We start from the raw sequence: 18,348 nt of genomic DNA on the forward strand, positions 1-18,348 counted from the left end.
ATAAATAAAATCTTTTTTAAAAAATAAATAAATAAAATAAAAATAACAAAAACTCCCACCAAGACAGGTAAAGACTAGAAGAAAGAAGGAAGTTTTCCATGCTCTTTGACCCAGAGGCCCTGAGTTTTCTTTCTTCCTTCTTCCCTTCCTCCCTCACTTTCTTCCTTCCCCTCTCCCTCCCTTTCCTCCCTCCCTTCCTTCCTTTCTCTTCTTTCCTTCCTTCCTTCCTCTCTCTCTGCCTCTTTCTTAACCCTGAGCCTTGCAATGATACAGCCCTGTCTTCAGGGCTGCTGATGGTGCTGGTTCTCACCCTCTGAACTCATGTCCTGGGCTCTCTCACTGTGGCCCCTTCCCAGGGGGCTCTTCTCTGGGAGGAGATGGGGCATTTGCACATACCTGCAGGAGAGTCGAACATGGGGCAGAGGGAGGACCGTCGCTCATCCCCCCCACCCCCACTGCTCTGAGCTCCAGTCCTCTGCCTCCCCTGCACTTCTCACCCAACAGCCCCTGACCTTCATTCTGCCCTCCCACACCCTTCAGTGTCTCCTTTGCCTGGACTGCTCCTTCCAGCCCTTTCCGTGGCTGGGTCCTGGGTTTCTCACACCTACTGCCTATCTCAGAGGGCCCTGCCTGAGCCCGGTTGCATTTCCTCCACAGCTCGTGAGGATCTCTGAAATTCGATTTGGTTACGTGTCTGCTGGCTCTCTGCGCACCCACTCTCCCTCCCTCCTTCCTGAGGGCAGGACTCTTTCTGTTTCCCCTGAACAGGACTAGATGTGTCCCCCGAACAGGACTAGATGCACAGCCAGAGCCCAGCAAACATTTGGTGAAGGCACCAGGAGAACAGAGGGCTAGCTTAGCATTTGAGCCACAAGTCTTGGTCTAAGGCATGACTTCCAGGGTGCCGGGCCAAGAACCAGCTGGACAGACCACTTCGGGCTGGCCCACGCAGCGGTGGGGGGGTGCTGTGTGGAGTGGCCCAGACTCCCTACAAAATGCTCCTCTCCTGCTGTCAGCCACTGCCGGCAAGGTGGCCGGGAACACCAGGTGCCCCAAGGGAATAAATGACGAGGGACGAGGTGAGGTGTTGGATACACTCAATTACTACCCCAAACCCTATCATTGCTCATAATCTGCCTGAGATAAATCACAGGCAGGTAATTATTATGTCAGACCAGGTAGCAGAAAGAACTTTTAAAATAGCAATCAAAGAACTTCCTGGTTAATTCAAATCTACCCTGACTCCCTCCAGGGGATAAAAGTGCTTTGGCTGTAGAATTGGCCAGGCGTAGAGAAATGCAATTGCTCAATGCAAAATGGGGGCTCCTGGACTTAATGTTGCTCTCTGTCAGGCTTCAGAATAGCACACCTGTCAGGAGTCCTAAATCAATGATCACCCACCCAGAGTAAATCATATCGCGGTGACGTTCTATTTTTTGGGTGTCAAACCCAAAATCTCCAGCCTGCTTGCCAGTTGGCTCCCAACTCTGCTCCAGCCGGGCCTCAGGCCCCAGTCCTCTCCTTTAGTCCTGCCCCCCGACCCCCAGCCCTTGGCCCCTGGGTTTCCCCCACTAGCAGCCCCTCCCCCTTCAAAACATCTCCCAGGCTCAGCTCAAGCCACGTTTTCCCTGGGCATTCTGACCCCAAGCTTGCAGGAGTCCTGTTCTTGGGATCTGTCTCCGAAGCCCCCACCTGTTGTTTCCACCCCCAGAGGACAGTGCTAGTTACCTGTTCTTGTACTGGTCAGAACCAGGGGCTTTCCTGGACCTCAGTCTGCCCATTCTCATTCTCTTGAACAAAGCAGCCCTCCCAGACCAGCTCCACCCAGCAGCAAAGACCACTTGGGGCTAACTAACGCCAGAAAAGTAGGTGGGTTTCCTGGAAGGATGCTGGGCATGGGGAGGTCTTTGGTGGAGGCGACAAGTGTAGAACACCCAACCCACTTTGGGTCAAGCGGAACCTGTCCGGGGCAGGCTGGTCGGGGCTGGAATCAACCGCGCTATCTCTGGGATCTGGGCCCTGGTCGACTCTGTTGGTGACATTCCTGGGATCTGCGTGGTGACCTGGTAGTTCCTCACACCTGCCCAGGTGTGAATCCACCAGCTCATGGTAAACACTGCTCCCACTTACCTCAGATAAAAACCCTGGGGTGAGTTCTAGGGGACCTGTGTGGCCAGCGTCACAAGCACATTCCAGAGCCAGCCTCCACCCCCAAGCTGGCCTCCTCCTAGAGAAGGAAAAGGAAGAGAGGGTCCCCCCCTCCCCAGGGAAAGAGAACAGGGGCATTGGTGCCATTGGGGAGGCCCTGCAGCGAGCCTGGACAGGTGCACACTTCTGGGGGGGGTCTCCTCGGGACCCATCTCTGGAGCCTCCCTGAGCAGCTGGAGGTGACCTCTCTCTCCACAGCTTTTAAGCAAGGGTTCTTGGCCAATGCAATAAGACTACAAATAAAGATGAAGTAAAGCAGCACAAAAGATTAGGAAGGAAGAGACAGTATTATCATTCCTGGCAGATAATATGTTTATGTTTACCTAGAAAATCCAAGCGAGTTAATTGTGCAACAATTAGGGGCACTGAGAAAGCCTGGAGAAGCGGTCAGACGGAAGATACTCGGAGAAAACCCCACAGCTGCCCACACACCAGAGCATAGCTGACTGGAGAATGAAATGAAAAAGGGCCCCTTCACAACACCAGACAAAGGAACAAATGATATAAACTTACACATGCAGGGCCCGGATGAAGAAAACATTACAGCATTAACAAAGACAATAGGACGTGGCTGGTTTGAGGGAAACAGTTCTTTTGGGGGTGGGTGAGGGGAGACCCTGCAGGTGCGGAGGTTCCGGCTTTCTCCAAGTTTATCTATGTTTTCTATTGCGATTCCAGTTTAAAAAAAAAGAATTCCCAAAGTCACTGGAGTTTGAGAGGAAAATGCACAAGGTCCGCAGAAAGAAAACAAGAAGCCAGGCTGGGGGTGGGGGGGCATTGCTGACCCCACACATCGGATGTGGTTCTGCCACATGCCAGCCCCTCGGGAACCCTGAGGACCTCTGTCCCTGCACAGCTGTGTGTCACCACAGGTACTGGGGATAGGCTGGCTCTGTGACCCCGAGCCTGGGTGCTGTCTGCTGGGTGGGTGGCCCCCAGTGGGTTCTGAATCTGTGATGGGAAGGGAAGATGGGAAGAGTCTCCCGAGGAAAAGGGTGGTGGGCCTAGGGGAGGGGACCCTGGGCTGAGTTGGGACCAGGAGGGCTGCATGGTGATGTCTCCCCGGGCTCTCAGGGGTCTCTGCCCCATGCAGATGTGCAGGGAAGAAGGCAGGTGGGTCAGGGAATAGAGAGCTGTAAGGGCCTGGGCTCTGGCTGAGGAGTACCGGCTCTTCCTCTGTTCTGACCCCCTTCTGTGGCTTCCTGAGCTGGGAGGCAGAGCCTCGGATCCCCTTGACCTGCCATTCCTTTTGTTGTGTGATCCTGGACGTGACCACTCTGTCCCCGATGTTCCTCCATTTCCCCTTCTGTAACACAGGGAAGCAGCTGGAAGTCAGGGGCTGGTCTCTCCAACAGGGCTGCCTTTCTCGGCAGGTGGAAACTGCCCTCTGATAAAGGGGAATGGGATGTCCAGCTGGCTGGGGAGATTTGGGGGGGGGTGGTGCAGAGCAGAGCCAAAAGCCCAGGACAGCCTGGAAGGGAAGCGTCCCTTCTTGCTCCCCCACCGCCTGCTGCCTCTGTGCCAGAACTGGGGACACTTTGCCGCAGGATTCATGACGGGGCTGGGTGGGAGCTGTGACTTTTTCTGCCTTACAGCCGAGGTCGCTTTCAGATTCATGGGAGCCATAAACCCGCGCCCTATTTCTGCTCTAATTGAGGCTATTTGTATTGGGACTAAAATAATCAAGAGACAATTTTATTGGTATATTTTAAAAAATAACTATATCCTATCCATTTAAGTTATGTCACCGCAGTGAGAATCTGCTTGGGGACCCCAGGGCCCCAGCTTGGAAGGCCTATGCTGGAGGAGCCCTGTCCCAGCCCCGGCACCCTGCACCTCCCCAGAGTCCAGAGCAGAGGTGACACTGATGGAAATGCATCCCCAGGACCTGAGGCACAAGCCAGGGGTCCTCCGGAAGACAGGCAGGGAAGACTGGAGAGTGGGCGTGCCAGCCCAGGGACCCCAGAGCACGGCAAGAAAGCAGAAAGAGGGGTTCTCTGGGTCCTGCCCAGACCTTGGCCCAAATCTGGCCTTCATGGGGGCCCTCAGCATTTTGCCACTCAGCAAGGAGTCATCTGCCTATTTGGTCACCCCATTCCTCTCTGGGGACCCCCCACTCTTTGCCCTCCAGTTGCTCAGGAGCTGACTGCCCCACCAGCTCTGGGACAGGTCAGTCAAGCCTTCCCCAACCATGGTGGACGCGTTCAAGGTTGACTCAGCCTGTTATCCCCTCGGGGACGTGAAGCAGGTGCCGGCCCCTGGATTTTTCTCCAGCACATGTCATTTGGAGTTAAGTCTGTTTGAGCTGGGCTTTGGTCCCTGGGATCAAAAGAGTTGTAATTGCTGTAACTTCCGCAAGGGAGAGAATAATAGCTCCTGCCTGGTGGGTTTGGACGAGGACCGAGGAGGAAGACGCATGGAGGGGAGACACAGGCCGCATCAAGCCTGGCCCCCACCCCCAGCCCTGTAAACAGGGACCGTGGCTGTTGTCAGGGGCGTCAGGAAGCACAGACACTTGTCACCGGTACAAGGAGACAGGGAGAGTCTTAGAGGACATACTGCAGCCCAGGCAGGGCCTGGGTCTTGTTGGGAGGCTCTGGCCCCCACGTTCGAGGGAGGCAGGAACCGTTTTTCTGCTGACTTGGCTGTGCCACCCTTGCCTTCTCCATCAGGGCCCTCCTGCGTGGGCCTGACATGGCAGCTGGTGCTCAGCCCGGGGCCCTGAGTCACGGGAGGCCCTCAGCTAGGCTCCTTCTTCCTTTTCCTCCTCAGCATCCCCGAGCTCTCAGCAGAGCTGACTGATGGGGCCAGGAAGCCCCCTCTGGGCCCTGCATTTGGAGCTAAGCTGGGGCTGGCATGTGTGCCCGCCAGCCTCACGGTGCTCCCACAAGCAATCGAAACTCCGGGCTGCTGGGAGCAGGTTCTCTCTCCCCTCCCCGCCAGGACGCCGCATTTGTCCAAGCCATTAACAGATGGTGGGAGCCTTGCCACCCCGCCCAAGAAAGACTTCTCTCTGCTGGGCTCAAACCCTTTTGGTCTTAAATAGCGGGGAGAAAGCCCACCGTATACCTGGGGTTGGGGGACAATACCTTCTGCCCCAGGGCCTCTCTGGTGGGTATAGTGCTTGGGGAAGAGCCAAGAGAAGTATGGGGGCCACAAAGCCCCTTGGGACTCCTAGCCCTCCTGACCGCTGGTTCAGAGCAGACACTCACCCTTGCACACCCACAAACACCCACACGCCCCGAAGTTCTTACTTTCTCTGCCTCTGCCAGAGCGGACAAAGTCCGGCAGGTGGCTCTCTCTGGAGCTCCACAGCCCTACACGCCCCAGGCTCTTTGTGAGGTGAGCCAGGGAGACGGCCTGCTTCTGGGCATCCGAGTTCTCCCCAGCCCTCTGGGTCCCCACCCAGCCTGACAGGTAGGTCCTAGCTTGGATCCTCTGTCCTTGTGAGTGTCGGCGCCCCCCACACCGCCCCCCACCGCCAGATCCTGGATCTCATTCTTTCCTGTTGTCAGCCCTTATGTGCCACAGGACTTTGCAAGTCCTGCTGCCCTCATAGGCCCAAGTGCGAAGTGCAGAGGACACGAGGCCCACAAAATCCTCCCAGCCTCAGGGAGACGTGCAGATGCTGGGCACCTTTGGTACACCTGGCCCCTGGAGTTCAGTGTGTGTGTGTGTGTGTGTGTGTGTGAAAGAGAGAGAGAGAGAGACACCCTCATCACTGGATCTGGGTTACAGGCCTCCCCGTCTTCAGGTCCTAGAGGGCACAGTCTGGCAGTGAGCACACCCCTGTTTCCCCCAGCAATGGCAGACTCTTTCCCCCAGTAGTGGTCTCAAGGATTCCCACCCACCATCTCTGCCCCCCAGGACCCTCCTACCAGTGCCCACAGAGCCCTAATCCAGACACATGGACTCCTGGACAACTTCCCACAACCATCTGCACACCCAGAACAGGCAGTGTCCCCCTCAGGGCATAGTGTAGGGCACCCCCTAACCTGGCCCTATGTCATCACTCTACACATAGGACATGAGTCTACCTGATCTTAGATTCCCACCATGGGCACCTGCCTGTCCATTCTCAGAGGCCCTCCCCTCGTGTCAACGAGCCAGGCCCCTCCAGCACAGCCCCATGGAGGGGTCCTAGCCAGCCCGGTCTGCTCAGCTCTTCCTGACTCAACTGTGGGGGAATCAAGAAAGTCAAGAGTGTGGGGCGCCTGGGTGGCTCAGTGGGTTAAAGCCTCTGCCTTCAGCTCAGGTCATGGTCTCGGAGTCCTGGGATCGAGCCCCGAATTGGGCTCTCTGCTCAGCAGGGAACCTGCTTCCTCTTCTCTCTCTGCCTGCCTCTCTGCCTACTTGTGATCTCTGTCTGTCAAATAAATAAATAAAATCTTAAAAAAAAAAAATTAAAAAAAAAGAAAGTCAAGAGTGCCCTGTGGACCCAGGCAAGCCAAAAAGCCTTCATGGAGGAAGCCCTCCTCCTCCCTGGGCTCCTCAGACCAGTAGGTGACCTGGTGAGGAAGGTCAGCCAGAACCCAGGAGTGTGAAGACTCTGGCAGGGGCAGGGGGCTGGGCCTGCTGGAATGGGGAGCCCTGAGGTCCTGCCTTCAGGACCCACTGTGGGACTCTGGGAGCCACCATACCTGTTCCCTGCTGGTAGAAGTATACCAAAGATGCCCTGGAAAGAAGTAGAAGACAGAGGGAGAGAGGGATAAAGAGAGAGAGTGGGGGAGGCAGAGGGAGGGGAAGACAGAGAGAGTCTGAGAGCCCCTCAGAAGTATCTGGAAAAGCCACTGTGCAGACTGGGAGCTGGTGAGGAACAAGGGGGAATCCAGGAGGGGACAGAGAGACATCTGGGCCCCGCAGGAGATGACTAGGTCCACCCTAAAAACAACCCTAGATCGGGAACGAAAAAAATGAAACAAGATGGGATTGGGAGGGAGACAAAATATAAGAGACTCTAAATCTTGTGAAACAAACTGAGGGTTGCAGGGGGGAGGGAGGGAGGGATAGGGTGGCGGAGTTATAGACATTGGGGAGGGTATGTGCTATGGTGAGTGCTGTGAATTGTGTAAGATTCATAGACCTGTACCCCTGGGGCAAATAATACATTAAATTGTTAATAAAAATAATTTTTAAAAAAACCCTCTAGATGGCTGTGCCAACATCTAAAGACCTCACTCCATTCCATCCCCACTCCTTGTTCAGAGGAAGGAAACTGAGGCAGACGGGCAGCTCCAGGTTCCACTGCCAGCTGTGGGTGTCCAGAACCCAAGTCTGGGCTCCCAGTTCCGTGCTGGGCTCTCGCCAGCGACTGCCCCAAACCACGGCGCCTCTCTCCATCCCTCAACTCTCCATCTGCAAAATGGGAGCGTAGAGCCAGAAAGTTGCAGCTCCCCCTTCTGGCTTGGATATCCAGAGACTTGGGACCCCTCTCTCGGAGCCTCTGGGAGCCCAGCAGGAGCCCGGGCAGGTCCAGAGTCGCCTCCATTCTCGCCATTCGGCACCAGATCTTTTTTTTTTTTAATTAGCTCTGTCAGTTACACAAGTAATACCTGCTGGCTGGCTAACCGATTTCTAATAGCACAGAACAATACACGGTAGGAGCCGGGAAGCGCCTCCCACCCCAGTCTGTCTCCACTAGGTGCCAGCTGTTTGGAGCAAACCCGAGCAAACCCTTCTCCAGCTCTTTAAGCGGTTCTTCCTGTGGAATCCGGGAGGACAGTCTGGAGCGGGTGAGGGGTGGGGGCACGACACAGCCCTGAGGCCAAGGGCAGCAATCCCATACCCGAGCCAGCCCCCTGCCCGCACCGGCCCCTCCCGGCGCCAGCCCCCTGCGCGGCGCCCAGGGACAGGGGCTCATTATCCCATCCTGTCTGCCTTCCATGTTGCAGAGTGACAGCTGTTCCGTGTTTAATTACTGATGGGCTACGGCTATGCCAACCCATGAATAAAATTACAGTTGTTCTGCAATGCAAATACCACGGGCTTGGAGTCTGAGGGTCTGTGAGGCGCTCATTTCGATTGGCTGGCTTTTTTAATGAGAAAAGTTTCATTACACTTTAAAGCACATTAGTAATGATGAAACTCACACACCTCAAGATTTATATAGCGCCGCAAACAAGTAGCAAGGAGAAGGGAAGTTATTTATAACTTCAAATATGTTCCTGTTCATCTGATTGCATTGTTTTAGGGAGCAGAGCATTTTTAGCTGATAATTGCTTTAATGATAAATGGGGAAACTCAGGACCAAAATATCCGAAGTGTCTTTAAAAGACCAAACCCTCACCTACAATTGGGATGAATGAGCTGACTTAATTTAGGGGAGGGGACTAGAGAAGAGGGAGCATGACCTCAGCCAGGCACAGGTGGGAGGGGGATAAGAATAAATTCCAAAGAGTTGGCCGTGGCAAGGGCTAGCCATCTGCAGGTGCCCCCATGTACCGGTTCAGCCGATGGAACCAAACCTGGGATACATGATCGTCCTGTTGAAGCCGCTTCTGCTGGACCGTGGGACTCTTCCTGCTCTGTTGTTCTTGGGCGTTTCCCTTCTGAGTGATGTCCCCATGATCTTGTGACCAGATGTCTCATCTGAATGATAATACAAAGTTTGGATGCATGATCTAAAATCCACATAGATTTGCGGGGCGCCTGGGGGGCCCGGTTGGTGAAGCGTGTGCCTTGGGCTCAGGTCATGATCTTGGGGTCCTGGGATGGAGCCCCATGCTGGGGTCCCTGCTCAATGGGGAGTCTGCTTCTCCCTCTCAGTTTGCCCCTAGCCCCGGCTCGTGCACACACACACACACGGTCTCTCTTTCTCTCTCAAATAAATAAAAACTTTAAAAATAAATAAAAATAAAATCGATATAGATTTGAATCCAGAACATCTGATTTGACTTTTGCTTTCCCTGAGAACATGGAGCTTCCCCAGGAAGAGAGGCATTTGCTGATTAATGGGCCTAGGAGTTGGCATTTCTCTCGCTAAGTTTTCCATGGAGATCCTTCCCTCGGGAGACACAGCTGAGCACTAGAACAGGAGAGCTGAGAGGGAGGATTCTCCAGCTGGCCTGGGTCCGAATCTCCAAACAGAATAGAGCTGACAAACTTAGCAGCTTTGGTGCATTTCATTTGTTCCCTCATTCTGCCAACATATATTTATGGCAGGTTTACCATGAGCCAGACTCCTGGCACACTCAGACGAGGAGGCTAGAGCCCGAGCCTCCAAAAGTGGCTGCCTGGGTGTGGCAGAGACAAGTGAGCCCCACGAAGTGACGATGTGACAAGGACTGTCATGGAGATATGGATCCCCAGCTCAGGGACAGTAGAAGGCAAGGGCCCAGTGCTGCCTGGCAAGAGGAGGGGACATCAGGTTGGGGATCGTCCCCACCAGTATGAGCTTGCAGGAGGCAGCTATCACCTCCAGGTCTGTGGGAGGGAAGGCGACTGTGTGGGCTGGGAGCACAGGGGGTGAGGTGGACATCAGGTTAAGGGGCTTATTCCCGAGAGTCCCTTTGCAGCTCAGAGCTGGGGTTCAGAGCGACCTTGAGGCAGCTCTGATGGGGGCAGGGAGGGAGCCCTGACAGAGGGATGGGCCAGCAGGCAGACCTGTGAGAAATAGCGAGAAGATGGAGTTCGTGTTTTCTGCTTCCTTTCTCTTAGAGGTCAGCCAAGCAGGGCGTCTCCCATCCATTCTGCCAAGGACCCCACCCTGGATCAGGGGAGGCCAAAGAAAAAGGGGCAGGAATCCCAAACCAGCTTTGGCGTGTGTGCGCATGTGCACATACAGTCTTGTTTCTCCGCATGTGTTTATCCGTGTGCCTCCGTGTGTGCTATGTGTGGCTCCCACACGTGTGCATGACTATACACGCATTTGTGTGCTTATGCCACGTGTAAATGTATATGAAATGCTCACGTCTGTGCAAGCACACGTGCGTGTGTCAGTGTGGGCAGCATGTGTGAGCGTGCACGCTGTGAGACGGTACACTCGTGCGTGCACTTGAGGATGTGTGTGAGCACGTGGGTGTGTACACGCTATGAGACGGTGCGCTCGTGCGTGCATTTGAGGATGTGTGTGTATATGTGTGTGTGTGTACACGCTGTGAGACGGTGCACTTGTGCATGCATTTAAGGATGTGTGTATGTGCGCGTGTGTGTGTGAGCACGCTCACCAGAGGATCTATGTCTAGACCAGACATTGGGTTTATTTGTTTTTGTTTTTGTTTTTGTTTTTAATAAAACCTGACAGCTGGGAAGGGACACAGCCTGACACCAGCGCTGGAACGTCTCCTATGAATCGGTCCCGCTCCGCACACAGCTCATTCCCTGGGCGGCTCAGGTCGCTGGAGTCTCCTTGGTGAGGGGAAGCAAATGGAAACCAAATCATCACTGAGAGTGCTGCCTCCTGGGAGAGCCCACACCAGGCTCGGGGGGAAGTGCGGGGTGGAGGGCAGCTGAGGATAGCTGGATGGGCTCCCCTACCTGGGACCAGCCTCAGACCCCTGGAGACAGGAAGGTGCCCTATCACCTGGGCGTCTGTGTTGGTGCACATGAGTGTGGGGGGTGTATATACACACATATGTAAGAGTGCACACGAACAGATCTGTGCAGGGCACGTGTGCATGTGTGTGTGTGCATGTGCACCTGCCCGGACAGGCATGTTGGTGTTCATATGTGTGTGTACACATGACCTGTGTTTCCTGGAACAGGAACAACTGTCTATGTGGAGCACAGAGCTACTCAGAGTCACCTCCAAGGACAGCGTAGATGAGGGGTAGCTCCCTTTCTTTTTTTTTTTTTTTTAAAGATTTTATTTATTTATTTGACAGAGAGAAATCACAAGTAGATGGAGAGGCAGGCAGAGAGAGAGGGAGAGAAGCAGGCTCCCCGCTGAGCACAGAGCCCGATGCGGGACTCGATCCCAGGACCCTGAGATCATGACCTGAGCCAAAGGCAGCGGCTTAACCCACTGAGCCACCCAGGCGCCCCGAGGGGTAGCTCCCTGATCTACGAGCGTCAGAGCCGCCCCACGAAGCCGACCTTGCAGGGGGCTAGAGGGCTGGAGGGGTGCCGGATGGGTGCAGGACAAACCAAAGGCACTCTGCATCAGGCCTGTGCCACGGCGGGCTGGGAATTTGCTGCTTGTGCTAGAGGCCGGGTCTCTTCCTGTGGGCACATTGGGGGTCAGCCGACAGCATAGCCCGCAGTGATGAGGTCTCTATTGGCTTTGAGGCACCTTTCTTGGGCAGCCAAGTCACTAGAGGTGTTTCCTCTTCCCCCCCAAGGCTGGGGCAGGCAGAGGGACCGGGGTGTGGCCTATGGATGGAGATGGAGTGAGCGGAACTTGCCCATTTTGGTGACAGTAGGAGGCTTGCAGGGGTGACTTGGCAGGCAGAAAAGCTAAGTGCTTGGGACGCAGTAGACAGAGACACCAGTGTAGACAGCTTGCCAAGCCGCAGAGGGGAGGTAACCTGGTGGGCAGGACAGAGGACAGAGCTGATCCAGCTACAGAATACTTCTCACCTGGGAGCGGGGTCCTGAGTCCATTTCACAGGCAGGAAACCAAAGCTCCCAGAGGTTGTGGCCACTCAGCTGGTCAGGTCAGCGGGCTGCACTGAGGTCATCGGGGCCCATGGTGCCGCCTCCTCCATGCAGCCCTCCTCTCTTGTCGCTCCAGCCAGGCCATGGGGCCAGCAGGGTCTCGAGGTACCAAGACCTCTGAGCTAAGTCTAGACATGTGGGAGCTTCCTAGAGCGGACGTTGGACTGGACAACTGGGATGCTTGGAGATACACAAGGATTTCCTTTTGCCTCAGCCCGAGGTCACAGAGCCTCATTTGCTGAATTCTCTCCATTTGCTCACTGTGCTCTGCCGGCAGGGAGGGGATCCCTTATTTTGAATATGAAGGAAGGGCATTAGTGAGGTAATGGGTAGATACCTGGACTGTGAGGCTGCATTTTGGAGGCCCTGCAAGAAGAAGAGGCTGACTCTGGGTCCCAAAGTGGAGCCCAGATGATATTAAACTATTAGATATTAATGAGTCCATCTAAAGTCACTGCTCAGGGGCGCCTGGGTGGCTCAGTGGGTTAAAGCCTCTGCCTTTGGCTCAGGTCATGATCCCAGGGTTCTGGGATGGAGCCCTGCATCAGGCTCTCTGCTCAGCAGGGAGCCTGCTTCCCCCTCTCTCTCTGCCTGCCTCTCTGCCTACTGTGATCTCTGTCTGTCAAATAAATAAATAAATAAAATCTTTAAAAATAAAAATAAAAAAATAAAGTCACTGCTCAGTGTGTGTGCATATGCATGTGCATAGAAATATATGGATGTATATGTATACGCATGTATACATAAATAGATATATAAATTATGATTCCTAGATGAGTTTGGGGAAAGATTAGTGTTGTAGGATAAACCAAAGTAGCACAGTGGTGTTTTTTTCCCTTGGGAGTACCATGTTTATCCACCAGCATTCTTTAGTAAAGTCCTGACTTGGAGGTGAGAAGATAATCCCAACCTCAGGCTTTCTATAGCTTAGACAGAAAGCACAGAATGCGATCTCAGTCTAACACAGGATTGAACCACGGATGTCGCGTCGTAGCAGGAATAAGAGTGACAGCTTCTATTCCAATAAGGAAAGCCTGAGCCTCACCCAGCGATCTGCTCCCTGTACCCTGTTGGAAGGGCTTTGCCGACATTCGGTGTCTCCATGAACTCAAACCATAGAACCGAAAGTAGGTGTTGTTCTTTCCCCCGTCTTCGGATGATTAAGGTGAGCTTTCTGTATCTCCAAATTTCCCAGAGATGTACCATCAACTTTATCACAAGGACACTGCGTTTGCCCCCTGTTCAGGTTTCACTGGGGGAGTTTACTCCTCAAACTCTGGCCATGGGCATGAGTGACGACAAAGTAATCCGAGGGTCGCAACTTCACAAGCATGAGCTGTGTGCACAGAGTGGGTGGTGTGAGGAGGTGGTTTCAGATCCCTCCCTGAAATGAGAAAAATGCAAAAAGGAAACCCGGACCGTCCCGCTGACATTCAAGGGAAGCCCCAGCCCCTTGACAAACGTTCAGGAAGTTTCTGCTAGGTGCTGGGTAGCTGAGTCACAGCATAGAGGTCGCTTGAAGTGGCCCCACAGTCCTCTTTCCTGGGTGTGGAAAGAGATGGAAAAAAGTGTGGTGTCGGGGAAGGTAAGTCAAGGAGATGCTGGTGGGCCTGACACGTGTCTTCTCTAAGGCTTGTGGTGAGCACAGTCATGGGGAAGTGGGGGCCAGTATCTACGACATATTCCAAGGGCCTTCAGAGGCTCCAGGCATTCGGCCACGAAGCAGGAAGCAGCCTTGCATGCTGGGAGGTTTCTCTCTTAACTGGTATGGAAGAACTCCTTCTAGAACCTTCTAACTCAGAAAGGTGGACTAGAGAGGGTCAAGCGTGTGCACCTTTTTCCCACAGGGCCCACCAGCCACGAGATTGGCTATGCTGGGCCTGGACAGACCGAGGGTCCACGCCATACAGAATTCTCTGGCCAGGTTCTTATCAAACGGTCCCTTCCCCCACTGCAGCAGGCTCAGTCTGCCCTCAGGAACTCTATCCCAGAACAAGAGGGCTGCACCTTGCTCATACCAGAGGACAGGGCATGCCTCACCCCCATCCGGGAGTGAGGATGAACTCAAGCACAGACAGCGGAAGAAAAGATGGATGGAGCAGAAAACCATATTGTGATAACATCAAGGAAGGAGGAAAAGCCAAATTTTGAAAATATTTATTGCAGTGACAGTAGAGGTCTTGGACAATTGACTCTGTGACATGCAGAGTGCGTTCGAGGGGATTTTTCAGAATGCGGCAAAAAAAGGACCAGAAAAGGTAAAGGCAATTGGAGGGGGGACAGCACCTTTGAAGCCAAAAATATTGGAAATCCAATAAGGGTGAGGAGTGTTAATGAAGAATACAACACAATTAGCAGAAAAGAAAAACATTCAAAAATACAAAAGAGGAAAACCCACTGAATTGAGACAGATCTGACCTGTACCTTGAAAGGGTTCACTCTCCACCAGGCAAAACAGATAGATATTAAAGGAGAGCTGATCGGATGATCTGATCTGTTGAATGGATGAAAAATAAGGGCCTAACTAGGCCAGCTGGTCCTAGTTAGTCTCCCTGCACCCCTGCCGTCCGATTCTCCTCGGAGGGAGCCTTGCCCTGACTTTTTGTTTCTCTTTCTCTGCATTCTTACTTACCCTTCCCTCCTCCCGCTCTCAAACCATCATCATTAATCCTGATGCAATATACTCACACTTCTGGTCCTGCCTCTGGGCTGTCCAGATGGCCCAGGTGGCAGGAGAGTCTCCAGGGACCAGAAGCAGCCCGTGCCTACAGGCTGAGTCTCAGCCAGTCAGGCTTTCCCAGACCAGGGCCCCCATCTGCAAGTGGGATCTAGATAGGCAGAGAGAAGAGACCCATCCTTCCTTAAATCCAGATCGGTCAGTGGACAAGCCCTAAACAGCAGAAGACACATAACTACTGGGCCACATTGTAGATCAAATGAATGTTGTCCTGAGTCCGTGGGCCCGCTGGGAGTGTGCCCAGACCAAGCCAGATGCCACCTGGCAGGGCTGCTATGTCCCTGACCACCCACCCACCCTATGACCCAGGGAGGGAAATGGCCTGCCAGCCAGTCTCTTCTGAGGCAACTGTGGCCCAGAAGGATGAGAAACGTAATTAAAATCTCAGGTGCCTTTTCCCAAGGGTCATTCCAGCTGGAGAGCCTAAATACCATACAGGGTATGAATGTGCTACATTTATTATTTTCACCATGGAGACGTCCAAGGAAACTGACCTTTTCAGCTTCAATAAAAACGGATTTTCCTGTAGGTCCTTTGACAGCAGCTGTGATCATGAGCCAGGCTGAAACTCAATATTAAACACCGAAGAACAGAAAAAGGAGGCGCCTTCCCTGGGCCTGTGGGGTTATTGACAACTGTCTGCAGCTACTCATGGGAAAGCATGTGGGGACCTGGGATTTGCTCTGAAGGGATTCCTACTACTTTTCTCGGACCCTCATGGCTCGGACAGCCCTCGGCATCAAAAGTGTCTATTATTCATGCACCGAGTTCAAGGTGGATTGCACTTAGAACAAAGCCATAGTAGCGGGCTTCTTTGAGATTTCGGAAGGACTGGGTCTGGCATGTTCAGGACTCATTGTCCCTCCTTGTATATGCCCAGGAGCCCCCAGCACCCCATTTTGACTCACCTTCCCCTTAAATGCCCCCCAGGGCTGGCCATCTTGATATTGCTTGACCACACCGGTGGGAGAAACCTTGTGGACCGTCTACCCCACCATGATAGCCAATACTTAGAGGAGAAAAATAACGGTCAAAGGGTAACAGCGGTGCCTTGCACTGAAATAAGAGGTTTAACCATGGTGAAACCTGGAATTCTTGTGAAAAGCCAGTGGCTTGACTGGGGGAATGGTTGCAAGTTCCAGACTTATACCGCAACATAATACTCAGAATGTCTAGATCTCCACGAAGGAGGTGAAGAGGGTTAAGAGGTACAATCTTCCAGTTCTGAAACAAATAAGACGTGGAGATATTAAGTACAGCATAGGGAACCCAGGCAATAACATTGTAACAACTTTGCTGGCTGGTGGATGGTAACTGGCTTATCATGGGGACCCTAGGTTGTGCGCTGGAAACTAATACAATATTGTATTTTGATTATTCTTCAATTAGAAACAAAAACGAACAGTGGCTTGACCTCAGGCATTTCCTCCTTCCCCTTCCAGCCCTGCCCCAGTGAAAGTGAAGCAGTTACAAAAGGTTAAAACAAACAAGGATGAAGAAAGATGAGGAAGTAAGAGCAGTGAAGGATTTCCAAAGAATTCTGGAAGGCAGAAAGAAGAGGAAAAATGAAATCTGAGAGGGCAAAGCACAGAAAGAAACATCAGAGGTGTCTTGGAGGGGACACTAGGGAGCATGACTCCATGAACCACAGAATCCCCAAGTTCAGTAGAGGAGGGGCTGCGTTCCTGGAGCTGGGAATGGGCAGGGGCGTTGCTTAGGAGGGAGAGGGAGAAGCAGACTCTCCACTGAGTGTGAAGCCTGAGGTGGGGCTCGATCCCAGGACCCCGAGATCGTGACTTGAGCTGAAGTCAGCTGTTTAACTGACTGAGCCACCCACGCACTCCCCAAAATTATTTTTATTAGGCTTGTGGCAGAGATTTCAAAATATGTGGGAAAAAAAAATTCGTGGGCACCTGGGTGGTTCAGTCAGTTAAGTAGCTGCTTTCAGCTCGGGTCATGATCCCAGGGTCCTGGAATCGAGTCAGCAGGGAGTCTGCTTCTCCCTCTCCCGCTGCTTGCTTCTCCGTCTCTCTCTGCCTGCCGCTCTGCCTATTTGCGTTTTCTATCTCTCCATCATATAAATAAATAAATTATTTTAAAAAATCATGACGGGTGTATTGAACACCCAGCAAATAAAAAAGTGAAGTAATCACTAACTCTGGAGGGAAAGCGAAGGTTGGACAAGAAAGGAGATGGGACGATATTATACTTCCTGACTTGACAATAAATAATATTTATAAAATCATCATGACATAATCAATGACTCTAGACTTAACCAGAAGTGTGACCAGGGATCATGGAAGAGAAGTAGGGAGAGGGGCCCTAGGAATGCTAGAAACTCATTCACAGGGGCGCCTGGGTGGCTCAGTGTGTTAAGCTGATGCCTTCGGCTCAGGTCATGATCTCAGGGTCCTGGGATCGAGTCCTGCATCGGGCTCTCTGCTCAGCAGGGAGCCTGCTTCCCTCTCTCTCTCTGCCTGCCTCTCCATCTACTTGTGATCTCTCTCTGTCAAATAAATAAATAAAGTCTTTAAAAAAAAAAGGAACTCATTCACATAGTGGGATATTAATATGGAATGACAGGACCCCCCCCCCCCGTATGAAGACAGGGTTGGGGTTGAGACTGTGGATTGGAAATATGGAGAGAAACACGAGTGGAATGGGTGTAAGAAGTAAAATCATTATGTCTGGGATCAAGATTGGGACCTAGGGAATTAGAATGCCATTCCTTATTATAAATCTTCCAGTAATATTTGACTTTTGAACTACAGGCATGCATTGCTTTGATAACAACATTTAAAAATTAAACAAAACAATATTAAAACCTAACAATGTAACTCAGATGCCCCTTACGGTCTAGATAATATTTCACATGCAACAGAAAGACTAGGAACCCTCCTGAGATTTGTGCAAATCTGAGCCTGAGAGTGGGGGAGGGGTGAATTATGTTCTCACAGTGCTTCAGGCTCTGCTGTTCCCTCCACTCGGTGTCCTCTGCTCACCATCGCGTCTCTGTGATCTACTCATCACGGCCCACCCTCCCAAGCTTCCCTAGCCTCCCCAAGTCAACGAGGTCAAAGGCTGTGAGTGTTCCAACCTCTGAAGAGGGGGTGCTTCTCAGACTCCCCCTTTTTCCATGGCAGGGCTCCCCGCTCCAGCTGGTCCCCTGCCCCCACCCCTGTCCCAGCAACAGGAGCTCCCAAGAGCCCCAGCTCTTATTCCCATCACCCCAGGCCCACCGGGGTTGTGCACACGCATGCGCGTGCATGCACACACATACCTACACGTGCAAGTGCGCACGTGCACGCGCGCACACACACACACACGTGGGTCTGCACAAAGAGCAGACCTTCTGAGCAGAAGCTGGAATGATCATCTTTCCTTCACCAGGCTCCAATCTCCCAGAACAGAGTGGCGGTTTCAAGCAGCAAAATTTTCCTCCACTACACGTCACTCCCCCAACACTGCCAAGCGCAAGAAGCTGTGACTCACCGTGGTCCAACGACGTGATGGTATCGCGGATCATCCCTGGCAGCTGGCGATCCCCGTGCTCTGCGTGTGGGCATGCAGGGAGCCATGCCATGTGGCCTGGCCACCATCCACCTTCCCCGAGCACGAAGATTGATGCTTAATGCTCTGACACTCCGACTTCCATCTCGGCAACCCAGAGATCAGAATGACCCACATGGGGGGCTCCTGATAGGAAGCCGGGGGTCGGCGATTTTAGGTGTAAGGAGCTTCACTCACCCAGAACTGCTGAGGAAGGACTTTGGATCCCCTCACAGGCCTTGAAGAGCGTCTCTGTCCTG

Source organism: Neovison vison, chromosome 7 (genome assembly GCF_020171115.1).
Source record: "Neovison vison isolate M4711 chromosome 7, ASM_NN_V1, whole genome shotgun sequence".
Taxonomy (NCBI): Eukaryota; Metazoa; Chordata; class Mammalia; order Carnivora; family Mustelidae; genus Neogale; species Neogale vison.